This window comes from Dipodomys merriami, unplaced genomic scaffold (assembly GCF_024711535.1).
Source record: "Dipodomys merriami isolate MVZ:Mamm:240054 unplaced genomic scaffold, mDipMer1.0.p SCAF_39, whole genome shotgun sequence".
Taxonomy (NCBI): domain Eukaryota; kingdom Metazoa; phylum Chordata; class Mammalia; order Rodentia; family Heteromyidae; genus Dipodomys; species Dipodomys merriami.
The window spans coordinates 3,305,259-3,325,851 of NW_027205492.1; the positions used below are offsets into that span (position 1 = coordinate 3,305,259).

The 20,593-nt window shown below is 43.0% G+C and overlaps 1 long non-coding RNA gene across 3 annotated transcripts in view; it reads right to left on the minus strand.

Moving 5' to 3' along the window:
* The window catches only part of LOC138805179 (uncharacterized), a 97,909-nt gene extending 83,139 nt beyond the window's left edge, over positions 1-14,770 (minus strand). For all 3 annotated transcript variants that reach the window (XR_011365458.1, XR_011365459.1, XR_011365460.1), the window contains exon 1: positions 14,622-14,770. This is a non-coding gene — a long non-coding RNA (uncharacterized lncRNA). The remainder of the gene's footprint in view (positions 1-14,621) is intronic.
* Between the last annotated feature and the right edge of the window lie 5,823 nt (positions 14,771-20,593).

Consider the following 20,593-nt stretch of genomic DNA (forward strand, 5'->3'; position numbering starts at 1 on the left):
TATACATTTGTTGTAAGCAGGTAGCCTGCTTCAATTCTCACTTGAACATCTTCATATGCAAATTTTCATTTGCCCAAATTGCAGAGTGAGCCTTACACTCCTTTTATTGCCTCTCCCTCCTTTTATGCGGGAAGGAGCATACGTAATCAGTCATGAAGACTGGCAATCCTCTTTCCTGAATTCATGTATGTGTGACCCTGTGGAAATTAACTTCTCTTACTCACTTTCTTCATTTATAAAACAGCGGTTTTAAAGGTTCCAAGCCAGTGGGTACAGGTAGCTCATGCCTGTCATCCAAGCTACCCTGGAGGCTAAGATCTGAGGATTGAGGTTCAAAGCCAGCCCAGGCAGGAAAGTCCTTAAGACTCTTATTTCCAATTAACCACTAAAAAGCCAGAAGTGGAGCTGTGACTTAAGCAGTAGAGGGACAGCCATAAGCAAAAAAAGCTACGGGATAGTGTTCAGGCTCTAAGTTTAAGCCCCAGGACTAGTACCATAAATGATTGATACACAGATAGATAGATGATAGATAGATAGATAGATAGATAGATAGATAGATAGATAGATAGATAGATAGATAGATAGATAGATAGATACTCCTGCAACGCAAATAGACAAGAATTGGCTGAATCAATATGGTCAAGTACTTCATCCTTGTCATAAGGCAGTCTTCCATAAGCAGTACTAATTTTATTCCTTCTAGAATTATTCATGGCATTTTCTTTGCATTCAAAAAAATCTATCTGATTTGTGCTATGTGAAAAACAATCTCCTTTCCCACTGACAACCATGGATATGCTCAATTTTCCATTTTTAAAGTGGTTGTCTTATACCTTGATGTGTTGGAATGCATTTCTTGTAGATTTTTTTAATAACATGTTACAATCTCATCTCTACATACATGCAAATGTCTCTAATTGTCTTCTAATACAAATAACCTCTTTCCCAAACTCAGAATTTTGAGGCTGTTACCTTCTCCTTCAAAGCTTTGACTCTGATGTTCTATTTCTTTCTATATTCAACATTGTGGAGAAATTCACTGTCAAGTCGTCTGATTTTTCTTCCTTTGTTTCTTTTTAGAATGCTTGCCTTGAAGGATACTTGTAGGATTGTTTCTTTATCCTTAAAATATAAAATCTTCTCTAGCAGTGACTAGGGGATTGTTTCTTTTCCTTAGTTACGATGTAATGCTTCAGAGCTGCAGATTGCAGTCTTTTTCTGACTCAACTAACCTTGCTGTCACTGCACCATTAAATATTGCTGCTATTCTTGTCTCTTGCTCAAAAGGAGAAATAGTTGACATTTTTTGAATCTCCCTCTTTCTGTGTCAGTCAGCTGTCACTGTAAGAAATACCCAAGGTGAAGCCGGCATCGGTGACTCCCACCTGTAATCCTATCTACTCAGGAGGCTGAGGATCAAGATTCAAAGCCAACCCAGGAAGGAAAGTTTGTGAAATTCTTATCTCCAAGTAACTATCAAAAAGACAGAATTGGAGTTTAGTCAAGTAGTAGAGTGCTAGCTTCGAGAAGAAGGAAGAAGAGGAAGAGAAAGTGGAGGGAGGAGGAGGGAGGAGAAGAAGGAGGGAGAAAGAAAGAAGAAAGAAGAAAAGTTGGTGGCTCATACCTATAATCCTAGCTACTCAGGAGGCTGCAATCTGAGTGCTCACAGTTTAAAGCCCAGGCAAGAAAGTCAATGAGACTCTTATCTCCAGTAAACTACTCAGAAAAAGGCAGAAGTGGAGCTGTGGCTTAAGTGGTAGAGTGCTAGCCTTGAACAAAAGAAGCTCAGAGACAGCACCCAGGCCCTGAGTTCAAGCCCTAAGACCTGCACAAATAAAAGAACCAAGATGATCAGCTTATGAAAAGAAAAGGTTTCTTTTGACTTTGTTTCAGCCCACCATCAATGAGATCAGTTGCTTTTGGGTCATGGAAGACGCATGTCTGCTCAACTCATGGTTAGGATGTAAAAGACAGAGAAAAAGGAAAGACCCGACACAACCCCAATAATCAAGAGCCCTTTCCCTAGGCTCAACCTCTTAAAAGTTTCCACAGCTTCCCAACCTCCAACACCTGGCCCTGTGAAAGACAGCAAAGAGCCAAACTATAAGACACTGCCTTATCGGCCCCACTCCCTCTGACGCTCAGCTCCTCCTGAGAACTTCCCCGTCACTGGGTCTCTGCAATTCCTTCTTCTAAATAGTTCTTAGACCTCTCTAGTCTTTCCATCTCAACTGTCCCTCAAGTTGTCTTCCTGCTTCTATTCCTGTAACTCTATAGACCATTCCACTGCAGAACAGAAAAAAAAAAGTTCTTCTGTTCTAAAATGTAAATTGCCACCCTTCTCTCCTGCCGTTAACACCTTTCAGTTAGTCCTGATTAGAATAAAATGAAGTCATCTGTGATGACCAATGAAACTGAAACGTTTAACACTCTGGGTCTTAAGACTTGATCATCCGTCTTCCCTACCCTGGCCTGTTCAAACTGGCAGCATTCAAAGATGAATCTATGGCTTAGAAAGGTAAAAAAAAAAAAAAAAAAATCCTAAGGAAATGGAGCTTCTATTTAAACCCTGCCACAGTAGCCAGGACAAGCTGAAAAGAAGTGAAGACACAGGAACAAGGCCATAGGTATGCCTTGAAGAAGCAGACTCTGGATTCTAAAAACATTTTTGTGTGAGACCAGGGAGTTGATAAGAGTTATAGTTACTGAGTACCATTACTAGGGGAAAAATATTATTCCAGATGCTTTACAAATATATCCTACCTAGCTAGGTGCCAGTGGTTTCACACTTGTGAAACTCAAGGAGGCTGCGATCTGAGGATCATGCTTTGAAGTCAGCCTGGCAGGAAGGTCCTTGATACTTTTATCTACTATTAACCCCCAGAAAACTGGGAGTGGTGCTGTATCTCAAGTGATAGAGTGTAAGCCTTGAGCAAAAAGAGCTCAGGGACAGTGCTCAGGCCCTGAGTTCAAGCCCCACAACTAACAAAACACATATACACATACACATACACACACACACACACACACACACACACACACACACACACACACACACACATCCCATCTAATCTTGACATCTTTATTATTTCTATTTTTAGTAAAGAAGCACAGGTTCTGATAGAATAAATACTTTGCCCAAGATGCCATGGCAAATAAGAAGTGGAAAGAAATATAAAATTCAGATTTATATGATTTCAAGGCTTCCGATCTTTCCCTATGTTTTATGGCTTCTCTAAAACATGAATTCCAACCTCCTGCTAGGAGCAGAACCATGTGTATATAAAGGCTTTAACAACCCCAAAAGATAAGGAGCAAGTCCTTGCTATGTTCCAGACACTATCAGCCTATATATTAATTACAACAAGTCAAGTTTGGCTATGATAACAAATAGCCCCCAAAACATATTAACCCAAGCAGTATTCCTTGCTTGGGAACAGCTTCTGTTCTGTTTTGTTTTGTCAGTCATCAGGCTTGATGACTCTATCACTTTGAGCTACAACACCATTTCTGGTTTTCTGGTAGTTAACTGGAGATAAGAGTCTCACAGACTTTCCTGCTCAGGAAAGCTACTCAGCATCCTGAGTAGCTAGGATTACAGTGCCTGGCAAGGACAGCTTTTATCTCTTGTTCCTTCTTTGGTCCACCAACCTTGTCATCATATAAATCTACCTAACAGAAGGAGATCATTCACCATCTACACTTCAGATGCTAATAATCCCCTAGAAGACTTCAAGATCCTTAGAGTTAGCAGAGTCATGAAAGCCAAGGAGCCCAGGCCTTGAGTCCCCATGGCAAGATCAGCCAACAAAATGCTCAGTTGCACTGCATCTTGAACCATAAACAAATCTTTTATTATTGAAAAGTGATGGTGATTGTGGAATTGTGTAATACAACAATCATCATTTGTTACATTTAAGAAGGCCAGTTATAGCACAGTTTTAAAATTCAAGTTCAAATTCAGGTTCAAGTTCAAGTTTACCTCATGTCAGGTTTGGGGCTCCTTCTGCATGGCACTCTACCATTGTGGACCTGCTCTAACTCTCTGTGTATTCAGGAAATGTTGCTCTCCCTCTCTGGGTCCGTTTTCTCACTTGTGGATGAGAGTTCTGTCCTGGGTGGGTGGAGGCCTGGGATGCTCTGACAGCAAATCTGATTGTGCTGTCATCCACGCATTTCACAGTCACCACCTGCCAGGGGTCAAAGAGTCATCCATGGGGGGTGGGGGGAAGCACTAATGTGGGAAATAAGAGAATCTACTGATATTACTATATAATATTGGGAAGTCAGTTCCACTATTTCAAATCTTACAGGGACAAAAATAAAATTTTTTCAAGTACCTAGGGAGGAAAAGAATTGTTCGTTGTAAAAGATGGGGCAAAACTTTTTCTTTTTTTTTTTCAAAAAAGAGTCATCCCGGCTGATTATATAATCATCTACATTTAGAACGTAACCATGGCAACGATGGCATGTGTGAGGTTCAAACTTTGTTCTAAATCTGCAGATGAAGATGAAGAAAAGGCTCTTGCGTAGCCCTTGGAGGTCCCAGCATGCTTCTGCTCTGTCCTCTGCCGGGGTCTGACTTAGCCTGAAGAGCCAAGACCAGGAATGGAAGGGCTTTCCTGGAGGAGGTGGCAGTTGCTAGGCTGAATTTTGCAAGATGAATTGAGGCTTCCCAAGTGGAGAAGCAGATGGGCATTTCCCTGGCTTCAGTGTGGAGAGGTAACAGAGGCAGGTGAGGAAACTCAGGAGGTCGATCAGAGAAGAACCACCAGGCATGTGCATGCCAAGCTCAGGAATTCAGACTTGGGTCTGCAGACCCACAGGAAGGGGAGAAGGACTCCCATGGGGTCCCAGGGCTCAGCTTCTCCCCCTCCCCAGATTGATGGAGTAGTATCTACCAGGGCATGTATACTTTCAAAACCTTTCCAACAGTGTGGTCGTTCCTCAAAAACTTAAAAAAAATAGAACTATTATATGATCTAGTAACACCACTTCTGGCCACATATCAAGTAAAGTGGTAAAGGGATGTTTTCACATCCATGATCAAGCAGCATTAGAGGTAGAAGCAACACAAATGGATATTTAAAACACGTTATAAACATGCAATGAAATAGTAGTCATCCTTCAAAAAGAAGAAAGGAAGGAAGGAGGGAAGGAAGGAAGGAAGGAAGCGTACTACGCTGATTCAAGCCTACATAATTCCAAGTACTACTCAGAGGAAAGAGAATCACAATTTTGAGTTGCCAAGACTATAACTCAAAAACAAATGGGCTGAAAGCATAGTTCAGCTGGTAGAGTGCCTGCCTAGAAAGCATTAGGTCCTGGATTCAATCCCTAGTACTGAAGAAGAAAAAAAGAAAGAAAAAAACAGGAAGGAAATTCTGACGCATAACATGAATTGAGTCAAGGAATATTATGCCAAGTGAAATGAGACAGTCATGAAAAAAAATAATGTTTGATTCCACTTATATGAAGTACTTACAGCAATCCAATACATAGACACAGAAAATAAAGAAGGGGCTGGGAATGTTGCTCAGTGGTAGAGTGCTTTCCTAGCATGCATGAGGCCCTGGGTTCAATTTCTCAGTACCACATAAGATGATGATGATGATGATGATGATGATGATGATGATGATGATGATGATGATGATGATAAAGAAAATAAAGAAGGGGTGGGGTAAGGGTTGGAAAGGCAGGCAGAGGGAAGAGGGGAAGAAGGGAGGTATCTTTCTGTAAGTATTGAGATTGTTTAGCAAGATGAAGAGCCCAGTAGATTTACCACATTCTGTGTATTCAGTCCACACTGCTGAGCTGAATGCTTACAAGTTTATGCTACACATCTTGTCGATTATTAAAATAAAAGACAGAAAACTTTGCCCAGTGTATCTCCAAAACCAAGGGGGCAGAGGGGAGATGTGGGATTAAACCTGTTGCAGTAGCCAGATGAGAGATGCTGAGACTCTTAAGAGCTGTGAGTGAGGGGCTGGGTGGAGGAGAAGCTGCTGCGGGGGCCTCGTGGAATCAGATTTCCTAATTCCTCCCCTCACTTACAGGTAAGTAAAGAAGGCTCAGAGAGGCAGGGATCTTGCAGGAGTTCTGAGAACGTAGGTTTTACACGTGGAAAGGGAGCTGAAGCACTTCCTGGGAAGACAGGGAGCTCATCCTCCCTCCACCTTACACCAAATCCACAAAGTGCAAAGGGGGACTCCTGCTGGCAGCCTGGGAGACTTTGCCAAAGCCCTAGACAGGAAAGGCCTGTCCATTCCAGGGCCTTGGGACTGGCTTTGCCTCTGTAGGAAAATCCTTCTTTCCTCTCACCTTCCTGCTTCACTTCAGATCCAACCACACAGAGGCAATCCTGTCCACACATACACACTGGCATGTGTACACAAATCACACAGACACACAGACACACACACACACACACACACACACACACACACACACACACACACACACACACACACACACACACACACACACACACACACACACACACACACACACACACACACATCCCAGATCATGCCAGAGATCCCTACTGCTCCTTCTGGTCCCTGTACATCTACCAGTTTGATCCCCAGATGAAAAACACAATCAGGCTGAAGGGCTGAGGCCCACTCCCTCAGGCTCCACCCAGCTCAATCTCATTCTTTTCTTATGGTGACAACAAGTCCCAGAACTGTAGGTAACACTTCCCACATGGCATCTAGCCCATCAAGGTATCTATAGACCTGTGAACCCATAGACCTGTGTACCCACACTCCTGTGAGATTTGAGATGACTGGGTCTGAATTTACTTTCTTATCACCTGCTTCTATGTGAACAAATATACCAGGTCTGCTATGCACGGTTGCAAAAGTTGTCCACTGTACAGAGATGTTCAGTGGAGTGGAACAATGAGAGCTCAAATCTAGCCCATGCTTTATTTGTCCAGGTGTTCATTCTAGCATGGATTTGATCTTCTCAGTAGGAATACCTTTTCTTTTTATTTTAATTTTCTTTTTTTTAATCTTTGAGATAAGATTTTACTGTGTAGTCCAGGCTGGCTTTGAATCTAAGATCCTCTTGTATCTGATTTCTGAAGTCTGGGATTACAGGCATGTACCACCCTGCTTAGCTTTAGGAATACTTTTTCCTAATCTTTTGTCATATGGGCCAAAAGGGCCACCCTGAAATAATTTCTACATGAAATGTGGGTAAGAGAGTGCATACCCAGGGCTGGGAAGGTGGCTCAGCGGTAGAGTGCTTGCCTTGTATGCATAAGGCCCTCGATTTGATTCCTCAGCACCACATAATTAGCAAAAGCTGGAAGTGGGGATGAGGCTCAGGTGGTAGAGCACTGGTCTACAGATGAAGAGCTGAGGGACAGCGCCCAGGCCCAGAGTTCAGGCCCCACAACCAGCAAAAAAAAAAAGAGTGCATACCCACCGTCACTGGGCCATGGAATATTCTTTTTATTTCTGATTTCCAGGAAGTCAGATGACTTCAAGGGCAATCCTTTCCTGTGGAAATTTATTATCAAAAAAAAAAAAAAGAGAGAGAAAAAAAAGACCTGAATTTAACAAAAGATATCATTGCCATTACATTTTTTTGGGGGGGGGGTCCGGTCATGGGGCCTGAACTCTGCCTGGGCACTGTCCCTCAGCTCTTCAGCTCAAGGCTAGCGCTCTACCACTTGAGCCACAGTGCCACTTCCAGCTTTTTTCTTTTTACTTATGTGGTGCTGAGGAATCAAACCCAGGGCCTCAGACATGCAAGGCAAGCGCTCTACCATTGAGCCATCTTCCCAGCCCCAATTGCCATTACATTTATCAAAAAAGCATGGCAATCAATGTCTCATGCACAGACTGCATTTCAAACGTCCTAAATCAATGACTGCACTAATTACACATTTATTGCAATTAATTTCATTTCAATTATACCTTAATTACTAACCTTGAGTGAGATTGGGCAGCTCAGAGAGTTTGTGCCACCACCAAGCTAAGACCAGAGATGAGTTGCTGTCCTTTGATGCAGCTCCATTAAAAGTTGGGGTATTGGCTAGAGGCCTTCTCTGACAGGGAGGGGTGCGTTTCTCCAGGGAGGCAATTCATAATGTGAGTCTGAAATTGAGCACAGGAAGGCTGGCAGCTGTGCTAACGAATTAACTAGAGCTGGTGTTTAATTTGCTTCTTATTGATGCCATTTCCTCGCTGGTTCATTAGCTGTGGGTGGAGGATAAATGCTGCCGAGTTCAGCCTTTGTGAGGTCCTCCGTCCCATTCATTCCTTGTCATCATGGCTTAGCAGCTCAGCGTTCTGTGTTTGGGGCAGGGCTGGACATGACGGGGCCTGTGCATTGAGAGCTCCCAGGTTATGACCCAGGCAGAGGTGTTGGGGACACTGTCCTCGGACAGAGCAGGAGCTGTTAGTATGACACATAGAAGGGCAACCTTGAACTACCTCAGGTTAAAGTTCAAGTCCTACTTCTGAGACTTGACAGTGCCATGGTCTTTAGAAAGCCAGTTAATCTCCCTGAGTCATATAAATGCAGAATGATCAGGCCCCAAGCTTGGCGAGAGCTCAGCATATCAGCCCTCTGAGATAACCCTTCTGCAAGCTCCCAGCAAGCACCCCTCTGGGGGCCACGTTTCATTCCCAAGGGGGAGTTGTTGTTGTTGTTGTTGTTTTAACAAACATTTCTGTTGCTGAAGAGAAAGGAATGTTTTATCTCTTTTTTGTGTGTGTGATACTAAGGATTAGAACTACAGACCTTGTATTGCTAGGCAGGTATTCTACTTGAGCCATACCTTCAGCTCTCTTTGCTGTAGGCAATGCATTGTTTTAGATGGGATCTCCTGTTCCTTTTTGGTGGAGCCTCAGACCGTGTGTTCTCTAAGGCCTTCCTGATAGCTAGGATCACAGTCACATGTGCTACACTCAGCTTTGTTTGTTGAGGTGGAATATTGGTAGCTTTTGGGCCCTGGATACCCTTTAAACTGAGATTCTCCCAATCTCTGCCTCTTATAGGTGGGAACCGCTATATCCACTCCTAGGCCTTCATCTTTTTTGTTCTTTTTTGCAAGTATTACTTTTATTTTCATTTTAGTATTTTAACATTTTCTTTTAATTGCAATTCGATGGGATTTTTCTACATATAGTTTTAACACTGTGAAGTATCTTGTATTTAAAATCTGAACTAGTTAGCGGACAATATTCTAACATTCTGGAGTATTACATTTCCAAGCTTAACATTCAGCAAAACTTTGCTTCACAGGAAGGAAGGAAGGAAGGAAGGAAGGAAGGAAGAGTATCTGCCAACCTAACTACTCTTGCAAATTGTGATGCATGATATGCTATTATACCTGGGCCTTAAATGTGTCTTGGGGGCTGGGAAGGTGGCTCAGTGGTAGAGTGCTTGCCTTGCAGGCATGAGGCCCTGGGTTCGATTCCTCAGCACCACATAAGCAAAAAGAAAAAAGCCGGAAGTGACGTTGTGGCTCAAGTGGTAGAGCGCTAGCCTTGAGCTGAAGAGCTGAGGGACAGCGCTCAGGCCCAGAGTTCAGGCCCCACAACCGGACCCCCCCCCCAAAAAAATGTGTCTTGGTCTTCCTATAATCTTTGCTGTCACACAGTAATTGCAATAAAAGTAAAATGCTGCAACCAAAAAGGAAAGAAGGAAGAAGGAAGGAAGGAAGGAAGGAAGGAAGGAAGGAAGGAAGAGAGGGAGGGAGGGAGGGAGGGAGGGAGGGAGGAAGGGTATCTGCCAATCTAAAGACTCTTGCAAATTGTGATGCAAGAAATGTTATGCAACAGATTAAAGGAATGCACTTGATCTAAGTTAGCAGCATGGATCAATTTCAAAAGCATAATGTTCAAATTTTAAAAAGAATATTTACAGCATGATATTGTTTAGGTTGATTCTTAAATTTAACAAATCAAAGAGATGGAAAGATTGTCAATGGAAGCATACATGATTTCAGTACTTAGACACCAATAGGAAGAACCCATCAACCTGAGGGAGAGGTTGGAGGACAGAGAACAAAGAAGACTTCAGCAGGAGGCATAGCGTTTTACTGATACAGGTGAGCAAATGCGATTAAACACTCCCTGGGATTGATTTTGTGTGGGGCTATAGGTTGGATCGAGTTTAGTATAGCCCCCAAAGTCTTGTGTGCTAGAAGCTTGGTCTTCAATGTGACTGTGTTAGAAAATGGAAGACTTCAGGTTAATGGGGCAGCTGCCCATCACAAGGGATTAAGTAATGCTCTGGGAGTCCTTAGCTCCCTGGAGTGTGTATTGCTTCAGAGCAAACCCACCAAGCTTTCATCCCAACACCCACAGGAGACCCATACCAAGTACCTATCTGTCACCTGGGAGCTTACATAGAAATAAGAAAGGGTCCTGACCCCTTCCTTTCCAGGGAATGTTGCTCTGACAGAATTGGCCCAAACCCAATAGTCAGCATCTGCCTTCATACCCTTAAAAAGGGAACAGAGAGGAATGTCCTTCTGTAAGTGCCAGTGAGAATTATTCAAAAAATAATGAACATAATCACAGTCTTTATAGGTCATGCTCAAAGTGCCTTTTCCTCAAACATTAGTCTTGCTCCTGGGATTTGTCCTTTTTTTTTTTTTAATCCCTTGTCCTGAACAGTGTAGAAACGTTGGCTTGATCCAGATGGACTCACTGACTTGGTGACTGCAAATGGATTTCCCAAAGCTTGTACACAGTTGGTTGTCTTTCCGTTTTTCTTAATTTTCATTTATTTTTCTCACATCCTCATCCTGGCATTAGGCCAGGGCTTTGGGTTGAATATGTTTAAATCCCATTACTGGTAATTGGAAAAGCCAACCCTACCTTTGAGCTATGTCATAAAATGCAGATTGGGGGGGGGGGGGGCGGGTAGTTACAGGACATCACAACCCTATTCACACTTACCCATAAATCCCTCAGACACCAGCACACCAAGTCCCACTTCAAGTTCTGTGCAATTCTAAGGTGCCTCCAATTATCTCAATGGCTCTTTGAAACTTCTCAAAAATGCCTCAAAACAAATCGAATTGTCTTTCAGTATCCAATTAAAAAATAGTAAGTATATATGTCATACAAGTCTCTGAAGTAAAGGTTCTTAACCTGGAGTTTACAGGTCTACAGATGGATTGAGTAAGCCATTCACTAGACAAGAAAAATGTTCTATCTTCATTTTTCATTCCATTGACTGAAATGTAGCCTTTTCCTCCATTATGAATATAGACAACAAACCACAGTAGCAGTAGCGGGATCTACAGTTTTCATCATTAAGATATGTGGATATGTTCATTTTCCTAACCATTACTGCCTATGTCTTATTATTTTAAGTATTTACATTCAACACTACTTGGAAATCAGTGATTATTAAACCCTCTGCCAGCTTGATATTTAAAATGTCAGTAAAGAGGCACACTTATTACAATATTACAAATTAATTTTCTTAGCATTCAGATAACTGTATTTTAACGTAATTGCTTTCTTTCAGAGTCCAATATATTTGTTGTATATTTTTTAAATGTTACATTTACTAGAGTTTGGTGGGCCTTACCAAACTGATAACTGCATAGACTTATACAGAAGAAAAAGGAAAAGAATCCTGCCTTCAGGGGGAGAATCAAGAGGAGGGAAGAAATTTAATAACCAGATAAACAGATCATTTATGTGCAGTTCTCTTCTGAAGATGAAAGTAATCAGCATCCACCTCTCTCCCTAAAGTCAATACCTTTCAAACTACTATTATATAGTAAAGAATTCAGTCTTTCCTAAAGACAAATCTAGCTTTTGTTCCTGTATTCTACGAGGTAGCCTCTGACTCCCTGAAATATCCTGTGTGATAGAATGGATGTATTCATCTCTCTGACCATTCCTGATCTTTTACGTTAACAAGATGACCCACAGTGGGCCACTCTAGGGAGGAGCAGTGGAGACAATTCAATCTTTCAGGTAATCAGACAACCAAGCCAATGTAATGAAGCCCCAGTAAAAACTCTGAACACCAAAGTACCAAAACTCTGGCAAAGCACACACCGCAAGACCAAGAAAGGTCAACGTATCCTCAGGACAAAAGGAGCTGTGCAATACTTGTTCCAGTCACCAACTCTCTTTTCACTTTCTCTGCTCCTGTTTTGCTTCTCATTACTTGTGGGGGAGAGAAATACTTAACTTCTGTGATTTTCACTCCTTTGAGGTGAAAAAAGTCATTTGTACAATTATAGGCATATAGAATATGTAATAAGTCAACTATTCCAGGGTGATACCTGAGAATAGATAGATGATTGATAGATAGATAGATAGATAGATAGATAGATAGATAGATAGATAGATGATAGATAGATAGATGATAGATAGATAGATAGATTAAATGGATAATAAGGATAAATAAGATAGACAATCTCACTCCTTTGAGGCATGTGACCCAAGCTGGAACCCCCATTTCATATTTCCCTTCCTTCCTTCCTTGGGCTTCATTTTTTCCTCATTCTCAGCATCCCTTATTGTCCTGTGCAGCCTGCTGTGCTATGTCAAATTTTGTTCTGTATTCTCTGCTAGAGAGTCCCTTTCTTCATAGGCAAGAATCAGGACTTACTCATTTTTTGTGTCCTCAGTCTTTAGCACAGCCCCTGGAACAAAGTGTGTGTTCCATTGATGATTAATAAAAGAATGACTCAATCAAACAGTCAATGAATAAGTCCGCAAATCAATAAAGAAATAGAAGAGGGGGAAGGATAAAGACAGAGAGAGAAAGAACAAAGGAGAGAAGGGACAAGAGAATTTAGGTGGGCGATTAGATGAATAGATGGAGGCACAGATAGCACAACTGTACTCATGGAAGGGGTCAGAGGAGTGGATGGCTTATTGACGAATGAACAGAACACTTTTTGGCTGGGGTGTCCAACTGCCTGCCTCTGGCTTCCTTTTCAATTCTCTCTAATGCTCATGTCTCTCCTTTCACAATCAACTCCTGGGTTTATTTTAAGTGTCCCTTTGAACAAACAGCAAAACTCAAAATTGGTGCGTGAGGGTTTCTCACATTCTAATTGTGGAGCATGCTTCTGAATGACTTAGGAGCTGAGAGGAGCTTGAAAAAGACCGAGATACTAAGAGAAAATGAGATACATGACATTTTGAAAGGGAAAGCAATTTTCTTTAACTGAAACTGTTGCCTCTGTAACCCATATTATAAATCCAATAAATTCACATAATGCTAGGGTAAATCCCTCACAAAAGAAACTAAGGAAGGAAGAATGATGGGGAAAAAAGATAAGAAATTTTAGGCAAAGATTTCCAAAGGCATTCCTACCTTAAAAAAAAAACACAATTGCTTTGATCCTTGGGAGGATTATTAAAGCTCAGTTAAGATTCAAATGCAGATTCCACCAGTTCTGAGTGGAATGCTACCTACTTCACAGAAGTGAGGATTATTGAGGTAGAGCTCTAAGGAATCCAGCCGACACATGGTAAGTGAGGTAAGTATGAGCAATTACCATCACCCCACCCACGCTTACATGTAATGCAAACAGTCCCAGTGGCTGGGTGAACTAGACAATGTGAATAGGTCTGGTGCTGGTGTTAATACTTAAATCCTCCTCTATACCCTCACCTACTGATAGTCTTCATCCCAATCATCCTAATAATCCAACACCAAATATTGTGACATCCTAATATGGATGTGGACCAGTCTCCACAAGATGTTATGTTGAAAGAAATGCCCAGCAACCAAAAAGTAACTCAAATACCGACAGCCCTTGACTTTCAATGGCTTGACTCACAGCCTTTTGTCTTTCTGGTGTGGTAAAAGTGACACACGTTCAGTAGAAACCCTAGATTTTTAAGTTCTTGTGTTTTCCTGGGTGAGCCATATTCAATTTAATTTTCTCTCCTAATTGAGGGGGGAAGTGACAGCGAGATTTAGCTCTCAGGCAGGCGTGCTATCATCAAGGGAATACCCCAACTGCTATAGTCACTAGGTTTGCTGAGCTATGAAGTTCAGCAGGTTAGGTATAAATGTGTTTTTGGTTCTTGGTATTCTCAACTTAATGATGAGATTATCAGATTGTAACCTCATCCTAAATCCAGAAGCATCTCCACTTAACTATTTACTCAGTCTCTCAAAGAAGTACTTTCTTCATAGCCAGCAACAAACATCTTTAAGATCTTCTCATCCTGGTTTTCAATAACATTTGCCTCAGACTCTGTCTCCTTCACCCTTTCTCAATCCTCAGGCTTTGAAGCTTTTCCTTGCTTACCCCCAATAGGCTGCCATACTAGCTCTTCATTAGATGGATAGGTTTAACCTTCTGACATCTTTAGTGCTCTCTCTCCATCTCATGCATTACCTGGGTTATGTCTATAGAACAAAGATAAGCCCAGAAGCCATCTAAGCTGGGTCCATTTCTTCCCCCATAGAATCAGGGGAGATGTAAAAACACTCATTCATAATTAATGTCCCTGTTACCCCGGGCCCTCTGACATCTCCCTGCTTTTGCTCATACTGTTTCTTCTGCCTGGATACACTTGACTTGTTTTGAGAAACTTTCTGGTTGGACTGACCTCTGCTCTGAGTGAGCAGGAAATCAAAGCTCTATTTTCAATAGGGTGACTCACCTCAAGTCAGGTGTTCACATATGAACTGGATGGCCACTGACCCGGCATGTGGCCTAGGAGATAGCATGGCCAGTAAATTATTGGACTTGCTAGCTCAAAATCTCAAATTCTGCAACATTCAGGATAAAGAGTTCCATGGTAAGGGAGGGGGAATAGGCCAATGTTTGCTCTAATTGGCAGAAACACTGGTAATAACCACCAGTTGCTACCTAGCGATCTCTATGAGGTAATGACCTGAGGCGGGAAGGTAGAAGTCCTCTAGAACAGCAGCCCATGGTGACATCTCCACAGACTTACTTCCACCTCTGTGTGTGGCACAGAGCCAATACATGAAACCCCTAGAACAATACATTGGAAATCTCATCTTTTATATAGCACTTTTTGTAGTTTTCAATAGACCTCTGTCCTCACCACCCCATGAGCCCAACAGAAGCAGAATCACAGCACTGACCATAACTCCATGGGACTTTGAGCATGTCACTTCTCCTCTCTGGGGCTCAGTTTTCTTATTTTCAAATGGAAGTGTATTTGTCAGGTTAAAGTAAGTGATGCTTTGTAACAAGCAAGCACAAATTTGATGCTTTAAGCCTAAAACAGTTATCTCTCTGTGTTGGTCAGACTTTTCATGACTATGACAAATAACCTGAGAGAAACAGTTTGAAAGAGAAAGGTTTCTTTTGGTTCATTGATTCAGAGGTTTCAGTCCATAGTTAACTAGACCCATTGCTTTAGGCCTGAGGCAAAGCAGCATATAGTGGTGGGAGAGAGTGTCAGAGGCCTCTTACCTCATGGAGGCCAAGAAGCTAAGAAGATGAACAAGAAAGGCCAAGCGAAGACAGGCCCTTCTTGGGAACAACTCAAACACTTACCTCCTCCAAACATACCTGCTCATTCCACAGTTCTACCACCTCCTAAGAGTCTATTCCAGTTTTGAATCTACCAATGGATTCAACCATTGATCAGGTCAGAGCCTTCATGATCCACTCCTCTCTAGAAAGGCACACCCTAGGGATCTAGCCCTCAATGTGGTCATGCTTACAGTCAAGATTAACCATCATGATCATGTTCATGACAGATATCCAAAGTGAGTCTATGAAGGCTCTGCTGTTACACAGCCAGACAGGCTGCCAGAGTCTCTACCATCTTCTAGATACATGGCCTGGAGCCTGAGGTCTCCAGAGTCACATGGCAAGGAAAGAATTTCTAGTAAACTTCTAGCTATCTCAGAAATGTCACATGACGCACACACATTTTATTAGCCAGAACTAGTCACCTGGCACTGCCTACCTCCACAAGAGCCATGAAATGTATGACAAGACAACTTTCTTTGCTTATTCTGGGATGTTGAAACACAAGCTCTACAGAGATATGTAGTGATAGAATGGGGAACCTGATCACATTAAGGCATCTGGGAAGGTTTAACAAGAGTTCACTCTAGCCAAGTGCTGGTTGCTGGCTCATGCCTGTAATCCCAGCTACTCAGGAGTCTGAGATCGGAGGATCCCAGTTCAAAGTCAACCTGAGCAGGAACGTCCATGAGAGTTACCCCTAATAAACTACTCAAAAAAAGCCAGAAGTGGTGTTGTAGCACCAGTGGTAGAGCACTAGCTTGAGTAAAGCAGCTCAGAGACAGAGCTTCAAGGTATGAGTTCCAACCCCAGGACCTGCACAGGAAAAAAAAAAAAAAAAAAACTCACTCTTGAATTACCATCTGAAGATGACCAAGCACTATGCAGATGAGCAATGACAAATAAGGTAAGAAGGACACTGATAGCAGAGGAATCAGTGTAGACAAAGCTCTAGGACAGGAAAACCAGAGCATGATTGGAGGACTAAGAAAATGTCAGAAAGACCAAGGGACCACTTGGAGGGAGAGGAGATCGCTGAGTTGCAGTGAAGTCAAACCTCAGGACTGTGACAAGGATATATTTGTCCTCTGTCACTAGAGCCTGCTGATATGACACAGTTATTGTGGCTATCATTCCCACTTTGAAGAAGTGGAAATTGGTGCTCTGCGAAGCAGGCATACACATTTACAGGTCCACAGCAATCAGGGAAGGAGCTGGAATTCTGACTGGTGCTTACCACTGTGTAGTCACTTCCAATCACCTCCGGTCATTCAGAACCCAAACATTCTGTCCTCTTATAGAAGAAAATAGTTCCTTCCAAGCACACTGCCTCCTTCCAGGCAGTGAACTGTTACAGAGTTCAGCAATGGCCTGGGCTGGGCTGAACCTCTGAGTTAGAGTCTGGTACAGGTTGTTTTTTTTTTTAAGCATGTCACTTTGAGCAAGCAATTTCTCCTTCTTCCCAGACCCCATCTCTTGAGTGAAATCACTGGGCCACATTGTCTCTGAGGTCCCTTCCTGCAACAGGAGAGTTAGGTGTTTTCTGGCTCAGTAATGAAAGGGGGAAAGTGAGTAGACTCCAAACCAGTCTTTATCTTGAGAACTGCAATTTGCCAAACAAGAAAATCAAGGGGAAATTGCAAAGATGATGAGGGATGGGCCTTTTTTTTTTTTTTTTTTTTTTTTTTTAGGAACAACAACCTAATCACAAGTCACTGCTGAAGAGATGTCACAAAAACCTTGATTTGCAGCTTTGGGGAGTGGCGTGCCATGGAATACAGGCAATTAACCACGTGAGAAGCTTTGCCAAGACACAGATGAATCATGGAAGGCCATATGGATGGACTGGAAAGAATGCAAAGCGCCACGTGACCAAAATCCTAGTCTGATTCATGAAGCCCTTGCAGATCTGTCCCACAAAGAAGTCATTCTGCATCTACCTGGAAAGTCCCTGTGATGGGACCATCAGTACCTATTCTGCTTTTGGACAGTGCTCAACCCAGTGCCTGGTGCATCACTAGCAGGAGATCAACGTAGATTGTTATTTAATGAATGAGCAAAAGAAAGAATGAACAGATAGAATGGTTAGCTCCAGTGTTTGCCCCCAATAACTCTCTAGGTATTGTTACCCTGTCTACATGTAAACTGTTCCAAATGTCTGGAGACCCAAGCTTGAAAAATCCCCGCTCTGATTCTTGTCTGTCCAGCTCTTTTCCTCCAAATCTTCCTTCCCAAATCCTTTCCACACCACTAGAGGAAAGTTCTGTAGGTGGAGGCTGGCGACTTGCTGGCAGCAGATGAGTACTCACTGAGCATTACATTACCCTCCCTCCCTCATCCCAGCTGATTCTCTGGTTCCTAGCAAACCTCCAGCACTGGGAATCCAGCCTCCCAGGAAACAGGGACATCAAGGCAGACAGGGTGCAGACAGTTCAGACTATAAGGGGGCAAAAAATGTCAACACTTTGGAGTTCGCATGTCACCTCCTTTCAAATTCAAAACAGCTCGATGAAGTTTTCAGAGCGAAGGTTGTGACTGCACACATGGAGAAGGGGAAGCTCCAAGTGCAAAAGTACTCAGAGATCAGCTAGGAGGAAAGGAAGCCAAGACTTGAACCAAGATCCTCTGATGCCAGGTTCTGTGTCTCTACATCTGTGGCAAGTTGCTTCTTATTGAGACTGTGAGCTTCCCACCCAAGTTCCCTCTATTACTACCACTACTACTAGTAATAATAATACTAATAACTCTCCTATCACTACTAATGTTACTATTACTGCTACTGTTAGCATTGCTCTGACTAGTGCTGGTGCTATAACTATTTCTTGTAATTTTGATTGGCACATGGCTGGCCTGAGACAGTCTGTATTCTCCAGCTTCTCTGGTGATGTGGGGTGGGTGGCTGACTATGACCCAGACCATTTCTGTCTCACTTGTTTACTCCCCCCCCCAAAAAAAAGCTCATAAAACCTTAGTGGCTCATGCCTGTCATCCTAGCTGCTCTGGAGGCTGAGATCTAAGGATTATGGTTCAAAGCTAGCCTGGGTAGGAAAGTCTGTGAAACTCTTATCTTTAATTAACCACCAAAAAATCCAGATGTGGAGATGTGGCTCAAATGGTAGAGTACTAGCCTTGGACAAAAAACAAAACAAAAAAAAAAACAAAACAAAACCACCTCACAAGACAATATGTTGGAAATGAACTGTTTGACTTGGGGGCAGGGGAGAGGTGAGGAGAGGGAAAGTGGGAGAAAAATAAGGAAAGGGATAGCAAGTTCTATAAGAAATGTACTCGCCACCTTATTATGTAACTGTAACCTGTCTGTACATCACCTTGACAATAAAATTATTTTTTAGGGGCTGGGAAGGTGGCTCAGTGGTAGAGCGCTTGCCTTGCATGTATGAGGCCCTGGGTTCGATTCCCCAGCACCACATAAGCAAAAAGAAAAAAGCCGGAAGTGGCACTGTGGCTCAAGTGGTAGAGCGCTAGCCTTGAGCTGAAGAGCTGAGGGACAGCGCCCAGGCCCAGAGTTCAGGCCCCACAACCGGACTCCCCCCAAAAAATTATTTTTTAATGTGTCAAATGCAAAAACTTATAGACCTGACTGCCGTGGGTTTGCACATTTTTCCCCTTCTATGGGCTGGATTCAATGTAACCCCAGAATTTGGTGAAGATGGTGATCACCACCAACCCAGGCTTCTGAATAACTGTGGAGCAGAGCTACCTGCTAATGTAAACAAGTTGTTTATTCTATGAGCCAGGTTGTTTTGTTAGAGCAGCTGTGTCTTTTATTCTAATATACACACCAATGAAGACCAAGCCAAATTCCCTAATTATACAGGGACTCACTCTACCCCCACTAAGTTAAAAATCTCTACCTCCAGCCATTAGAATCCTTCCCTTTCCTTCCTATCCCTTGCATTTGACATGGATATATATTAACGTGTCTGCCCTCTGCTCTTATAAGAACATGGGCTGTTGTAACCAAGACAACTAATTTTGGCCTAGAGAAGAAGAACCTGGAGAGAAGCTAGCTGTCATTGATATGGGTCCATCCTGGGACCTTCCCTCCTAGACCCCTGCCTCCCCTTCCATCTGTCTTCTTGGCTCCTAGTTACCCAGCTCAGCCAATCAGAGGGCTGAGTCAGTTTCTGGCACTGGCCTTTCTGAAACATCTATAATCACTTCCAGGCTTGACACATCATCTGGGCTGAACCCACAGAAAGGGATGGGCTTCATTCTGCTTTTAGCACAGCTCAGGGCATTGTGTTAATTGTGAGCTTCAAACCCCTGCATCTTGACAGTATTGATCCCCATGAAGGCACTTAAGACCCTGAATGGCCACACAGCTGGAGTGGGAACTCCAAGCTTTCAGGACTCCAAACTTGCCTTGGCTTCCAGCTGTATTTTGGGAATCAGACACCACTCAGACCCTCAAGCCACTGTCCAGTGCTGACAGAGAAACCACCACATCACACTCAACCCCAACCATCTAGAAGCACTGCTGGGTAGGAAGAATTGGAGTGGCCTATGAATGGCCCTTCCAGTCGTCTTAGTGAATCCACTGTCCTTTACTGGAACTAAGAATCGGAGCAGCGGCCCTGGGATCCCAGGGACAGTAACTCCACAGGAACCAGGGGGAATCAATAAACACCACTAAATTTATAACCCAACTCTCTGGGTAAATAAAGTTGCTGCCAGACCCCAGCATGGTGGCTATCTGGTAGGAAACCTGGTAGGAACTTAACCATATATATTTTTTTTTGCTTCAACTAGAAGTCACCTTCTATAGTCTTGCCTGCTGGGACACTGGGACCCCGTAGGGAATAGGTCCTCGTGAATGAAGAAGTGGATACCTGGCAAAGACCCAGGATTGGGTGGGACCCACAGACCAGGTGACTTCAACAACTGAATAACTCATGCCTCTGAGATTGGAAGTCCAAGGTCAGTGAGATGGCCCAGTTTGTTTTCTTCAGAACCCTCTCTCCTTGGCTTCTGAGGGTCATCTTATGTGTCTGCACACGATCTCTCCTGAGGGCACACACATACTGTGTCCTGCTCTCAACAATTGCAAAGATACCAGTCACAGGAGGTAAGGGCCACCCGTGGGACTCAGTCTGTAGTGTT